Source organism: Chinchilla lanigera, unplaced genomic scaffold, assembly GCF_000276665.1.
Source record: "Chinchilla lanigera isolate Chin_1 unplaced genomic scaffold, ChiLan1.0 scaffold00247, whole genome shotgun sequence".
NCBI lineage: Eukaryota > Metazoa > Chordata > Mammalia > Rodentia > Chinchillidae > Chinchilla > Chinchilla lanigera.
The window spans coordinates 80,096-87,137 of NW_004955648.1; the positions used below are offsets into that span (position 1 = coordinate 80,096).

The window sequence follows — 7,042 nt, forward strand, 5'->3', positions numbered from 1 at the left end:
ATAAAATTTTGTAACTGTTTTAGAAAAAGGTAGATTACTATACATATAAGCTTGATAACATTTTTGTTATGAACAATGCTAACATTATATCCTAGAGTATACTATAGAAAACAAAGACTACTGTCAGCTAAGAGAGCATTAGAGACATTGTGTATGGTGTGGATTTATTATACTCACATTCTCACATGTAGATGCATTCTCACAAAAGCTACAAATGCCCTGGCACCAATAACCAAAGTGGATAGTTCTTGTTTCAGGTTAAGGGTAAAAGATATGAAAGGTAGATACCACTACATTTATCTCCTAAAGTTTTTGTTTTGGAAATATTGTGGCACGTTAATAAAGAGCAAACAGACTTGAACGTTGGTCCCAGGCCAAATCTGATCTTTCTTGTTCGTTGATTCAACTTTAGAGAACCTCCTACTTAAATATGATGTTTACTATGACTTGAAGTAAAATCAAGAGGAAAATGAAGGAGTCCTTTTGCTACAGAAGATAATCTGTGGCAGGTGTGCTTGAAACTACATGATTTTCAAGATCCAAAATATTTCTTTTAATTTCTCCCTACATTTGTTTCATACATTCGATGGAACTTTGAATATCTCCCTTTTTTTTCTTTGTGTTCTTGCTTTTACAGATTGAGCTTCACTACCAGTTGAGTCATGGATAACAGGTTCTTGGGAGGAATAAGCTTTTGCCACTTTCTTCTGCTGCCTGGTTGGCTTATGTTTCATTTTTAGGATACTAGCATCATGTTTCACTTTGGTCTGTATAACACAGTCTTTTTCAAACTGTCTCATATCATTAAGTGGGTCCCATGGTCCAGTACCTGAAAACTTATAATGGAATTCTCCTGCAGTGGATCTAATTCAAATAAATTGCAAGTTTACTCTTTGTTTTCTATTTTCTGATCTCTGGCAGCTTGTCTTTGCCTTCCTCTAAAATATATTTCTCTTCAGTAGTTTCAGCTTGATTTTTGGCATTTATGGGTTGAGTTACCTATTGCAAGAGTTTCTCTGATTCAAAATCATCTTGGTCTTCAAATTTTACAGTGTGCCTTATTGACCTCCATTGCTTAATTCAGGTATTGGATTCCAGAAAACATCTAAATTATCAGTCATTTATCATTAATAAAAGCTTTATTATCCCAATGCCCTTCCAAAGTAGCTAGGACTGGGGCTGGGAATTTAGCTCAGTGGCACAGAACCTGGCTGGCAAGTGCAAGGTCATGAGTTCGATCCCCAGTACCGGAAAAAAAAAAAAGTAGCTAGGACTACTTTTCGGATTGAAGATTCTGTGATATTTAATTAACACAATCACTACTCCCTAGAAATGCCTTTAGTTTAAATTTAAGTATTGCATTGTATCTGGAAATTTTTTTTACAAACAATACTGACTGATCTATGAACCTCCAGTGTCACTGTGTCATAAAAACTTCTTTTACAATTAGCACATGACATTGTCATTACATGATCTTTGCCTCTATTCAAGAATTTTAACTGTGCTTTTCCTTCTAATATTGCTGATAATAAGTTTCCACAAACCTTGGACTTTGCTAGGGTACTACTACTAAGGAAAAAATTCATCTTTTCAGTTACTAACATAAGAGGCAGACAGTGGTGGTTGATGAGACTGCAATGGCAAGCAGAAACACTGAAATGACACCCAAGATTTGGAGGCAGATTTATTTACTTAGATGGGCATTGATGGGGATCATTCCAAAAATATCAGGCCCTGATCTCTGATGGTCTAGGGCTTATAGTAGATAAGCAAGCAGGAAGCACAGAGACAGAAAACTTGTCAATTGGGGATTGGTTTCTACAATGTGCATCATACTTACCAGCTATGCATCGCAGTGACCAGTCATTTCTAAGAGACAGGAACAACAGGAAGTGGAACAGGAATTATTATCTGGGCAATTAACAAACTGAAGTATACTGGCTGGGGGGCATTTTCTGCTACATTTCCACCCTCTTTTAGTGTCCCTGGCAAATCTTTGCTGGGCATGTTACATGTGATCTGCTGAGATAAGGTCCAGCTAGAATTTAGGCCTGTCTGTTTTCTAACAGTGCTCTGGCAAGGTAGTGAGGGGTTAATCTGATCTAGGAGAGTGTCCAGTGTGCCTTCGACGCTGTTCCAATTTTGGTCAAGTGTTTGATTGTTTTATTCTCTTAGGGCAACTGTCAACAGAGTTTTAGGCAGAAATCACAGCTAGCAGGGAGCAGGGAAGCAAGGACTGGGGTAAACAGCCTGAAAAGACAAAAAAAAACAAGGGGATTATATCAAAGGACACTGATTGGGATCATTCCCCAAATGTAAGGCCCTAATAAGAAATCCTGTGAACTGTGTCATCAGGCTTCAGCCATATGTGGACAGGTCAGCATCCAGAGTGATCAGAGCAGAGCTTTGAGTGTGTTGTCTCTTCAGAGTGAGCTGTCTCATCCAGGGGAATTTTTCAGCGGATCTAAGGCTGGATTTTTTGCAACTTATAGAGGTAGTTAATATGCACATGGGTTATATGTCTGTGAGTTACAAGCTGTTTTGTAACTTTTCTAAAGCTTTGTGGCCTGTATGCTGTATGTAGTTTTTATTTAATCTAGTTTTTGAGTTACCTCTGCTACAAATGCAAGCCTATTGTTGCTGCCAATGGTTGAGGGTAAGCCATATCTAGGGATGATTTTTTAGAGAAAGACCCTAAAAACTTTCATCATTTTCTCAGTATGGGTAGGGAATGGGGGGTTGGGGGTGGTGACACAGACGCTGAAGCGTGAGCTGATTGCAGGGGTATGGGTGACAGTGCAATGACTTGAGCTTGCAGAACATACAGTGGTAGCAAGTTTGGTGGCTGAGGTTGATGTTTTAGTCAATTGGAGCCCCAGAGGGGGCTTAGGTCTCTGGACCAGATTATTTTGTGTCATTGGTGGCAGGTTTTTAAATAGTAGCAGGAAGCAGTTTGCTGTGCAGATCATCCATGAAGCAGAATTTTGTCCAAAATAGTTTTGCCCAAGGTGACCACAACATATGTACCCTGTTGGACTTCATTCCTAACAGAGCTACGTCCATCCATAAACAGGGTGTACTCAGCATCTGTCAGAGGTCCACTTTATAGAATAGTTCATCCCAGTACAGTATGTGGCATCTGGACCATTAGGTTTCAGTCTAAGGTGAGCTTGTCAGCTTTCTTGATCAGAAGGACAGTGGCTGTTAGAGTATGGAGGAGCTCAAGAATTCAGATTTTATGGAGCTAGCAGCTCCAAGAAATTTCTGGAGTCTCTTTTCTTGTAACCAGTTTCTGCCAGATATTGCAGCAGAGATTTTGTGCCTTTCCAGCAGCCAACTTAGCTGTAACCTCTGGGAGGTTGAGTCCAGGTCAGTTAACCCTTGAGTCCAGAACTGTTGTCTTTGTGAAAAGGAGTTGGCTGACATGAGCAACAGAAGGCATTCTTTAGGTCCAGGCAGATATGTTAGCAAGCTGTGGGTAGCAGAAGACTGAGGCACCATATAAGGAGGGCAGCCTCAGTGGCACTGGCAGCTCAGAAATATTGAACTGGCTTTACAGGCAGGAGAGGTGTTTTTCAGCAGTTTCTCTATAAACATTTTGTGGTTTTGAAACCTCTGCATGTGTGGTTGAATTTCTAGTTGAGTCTCTCATGGCATGGAATACTGTTTGAAGCACGTGGGGGTTGCCCTGGGATGGAGTTTCACAATCAGAGGCATGTGGTAACAGTCTATCAGACTGATGTGTGGCTGGATTCATGTTTGTGCTTCCTGTAACATCTGATAGTGGAGGTTATAGTGAGGCAGTATGGTTGATGGCCAGGCCCAGAGAAGAGACTTTAGTTTATACCTCTCAGGGGAGATTTTAGGACTTCAGGGTTGTGGTTATCTGCCTCTGGCTGATGTAGACATCATCTTTCTCTCAGGAAACAGTCAAATTTGAAAGTTCAGGGTTAAATGAGATGGAGAATGACTGGCTTCGTGCAGAGGAGATGTCCTCCCAGGAAGCAAGTTTGTGCCTGGCAGAAGGGGTGAGAGGCAAGAGTCCCAGTTGCCCTAGTGATGGTAACTTTTTGACAGAGGAAACTTTTTAGGCAGAAAGTTCTGTTCCATTGCCTATCAGGAAAGTCACAGGTTTGCCCCTATCTTTTGCAATGACTGTGGGCTCTTGGGGACCCAATTTGACAGACCTTTATCTGTCCTATCTATTCAGGCCTGACAAGGCATAACTCATTTGTCAGGGCTGACAGGTCCAATTTTTCCACAGTCAAAATGTGGAAGTCAGAAGGAATTGTTAACAGTCATCTTGGGTAGGCATTAGATGATGCCATCTGACCAGGATAGCATGTAAGCAGAAGGCTCTACAGGGAGGGCCACTGTAGCTGAATGCAGGCAATGGCTAGGTGGAACCGGTTCAATTGGCTAGAAGTAGATGAGTCAGTAGTAGCAAGTGAAGCTATAGGTGCTGGCAGCAACCACAGTGGCTGACAAGGGTGCCAAGGTAGAATTCTCAGGAAGAATGGGCCTCTTTTTTTCTTTTTTCTTCAAGATGCAGGGAGCAGTTTGGTTTCATTTTTGGCCGTGTAAAAGCCCTTTTTCCTGTGGTCAGGAACTGTGGGTTTTGACTAAGTAATTCCCATTTCTTGCTCCTTACATGTGTATTGTATACCCTTGAATGATGGTGTAACAGATGAAGCATGGGTGCCCCTCAGAGAGAGCCACTCAAATGCTCACATAGCCACACCTCTCACAGGGACTTAGGCACAACTTAGCTAAGGAGGTTAGAAGGTTTACATTATACCATATGTCCATTGCCACAGAACCACAGGTGAGAGCCCAATCAGCCATGGTGACCAGTGGTTCCCAGTCTTGGTGCACAGACAGAGTAGCCTGTTGCTTATGATCTCCAGTCCACTCACTCACACATTCATTCAGCAGGCACACAGAGGTGAAATATTCCAACCCTCCTTCCTTTGAGGGTGGCCTTAGCTAACAAGAGTTAATCAAGCTCTTCTGCTTAAAGTGAGCAAAACTGACAGACTAACAAGGGTGAACCTGGGGTCTTACCTGAATCAAGCAGGCAGACAGACAGAGAGACAGACAGACAGATTGTGCTCTCCTCTCTTTGGAGTCCAATGTGAGCCACTCAAGCAGGGAACCAGGAATCTTACTCCAGACCTCTGAGGGGACTTGAGAAATCTCAAGGGTGCACCATCCCATCAGGACCTGGAGAGGCACTTGCTCCATCTGCAAGGGCCACAACTGGTGACCAAAGAGGTCAGCATGGTTGGTCTTCCCGGCTGACATACTAGATGCAATGGCAAACAGAAACACTGAAATAATACCCAGGATTTGGAGGCAGATTATTTACATCAACAGGCACTGATCTGGATCACTCCCAGAATATCAAGCCCTAATCTCTGGTGGTCTGGGGCATGTATGAGATAAGCAAGCAGGAAGTACAGAGGCAGAATGGCCTGTCAATTGGGAATTGGTTTATACAGCGTGCATCATAGTGACCAGCTATTTCTAAGAGACAGGAGCAAAAGGAACTGGAACAGGAACTATTATCTGGCTGGGAGGGGCATTTTCTACTTCAAGCCACCTGTTCAGTAATATAAAAGTTTTGATATTTATTTTGGGATGTATCCATAATCAATGCAAAGTCTTACAAAGTATAAGATTATATGTTTCTTCAGCTCCTTTGTCTTTTTGTACAATCCTGAGAAATACCATTTCACCACCTTCTTCAAATGAAAATAAGGAATTTTTAAGAGCAGCTTCAGACAAGACGTCTGCATGATGTCAGTAGTCTGAAAGTTTCTCCAGGAAAGAATAAGATTCCAAAATAAATGTAGGAAGAATAACCCTGGAGAAGTCCATTCCCAGATGGACTTGTTTCAGCAGTGTCCAGATAAGGCTTCTATTTTCTTCAGATACAGTTTGTTTCTGAAAATCCTCACTTTCCTCTCCAAGTTCTTCATGGCTCTGTTCAGTGTAAGTGGCCTCTTTTAAAGGTTCAGTAGGGTCAGGTTTGACATATGAGTCATCTTTCTTTTCCAATATATCACTTTCTTCACTTTTTCCCATCCTCTCTTTGTCTAACTCATCATGTTCTTGATCATTTTCTTTGTCAGATTTATCAGAATACATATCTTGGTCCTTAAAATGCTGTAATTCAATTTCACTGTCATTTAACTGGAAGATGTCACCATTGTGGAAATTGTTAGCACATAATAAGCTATATAAAGTCATATGTGTGTTCCCTGATGAAATGTTCAGGTCTTGTTCTGACCCTTCCCTGATCTTTGTACATTTGAAAAAACTAGAGCATTTCAAAGTCAACACCAAAGCATCCATCCAACACCTTCTGTCTGATTCTGATATAGCTTGAATGGTCAAATAGCTGCTAAGTAGATTGCTCCAAATAGTGGTAAAGTTTGAAAGAAATGTTATCCTTTCCTGATGGTCATGCAACGAATTCACAAGAATTCACCTGGACAGTTCCAACCCATTGACCAGTCTTTTGGGTTTTATACATCAGTAATACCCCATGTTTCAATGCACATCACAATTTGATCAAGCTTTTTAGAGTACCATGAATCTTTAACCAATCAGCCATAAAAATAACAGTAGGATTTGTCATTGTACTGAGCAACTCCTTTGTCATGGCTTTTTTCTTCTAGGTAATTTTTCTTTTGAATCCTAAGAGATTCTTTTATTGTGAGCTTACTTGAACTTCAATGTCTTTTTCTTGACCCTCATAAAGTTTAGATTTATGCTTGCTCTTTGAAATAGAAAGTAAAGATTCATCTTTATTCTGAGAAATATCTTCTCTCCTCCTTTCAAAACCACGAAAGGAGGAATTGCTTTGATTCATGGAGGAAATTGACTTTGAGGTTTTCTTTTATTTGGGAACCACATGAGTATGAGGAATTACTGGACTGAGAGATGGCCTTTAGAAATCTTTGGCTTGTGTTGTATAGGCTTATTCCTCTTTTTTTTTTTTTTTTTTTTTTTTGGTTTTTCTCCGGTACCGGGAACT

The 7,042-nt window shown here is 40.9% G+C and overlaps 1 pseudogene; it reads right to left on the minus strand.

The window, feature by feature from the left end:
* Positions 1 to 420: 420 nt before the first annotated feature.
* Positions 421 to 6,877, minus strand: LOC102010116 (annotated as a pseudogene).
* Positions 6,878 to 7,042: the final 165 nt, after the last annotated feature.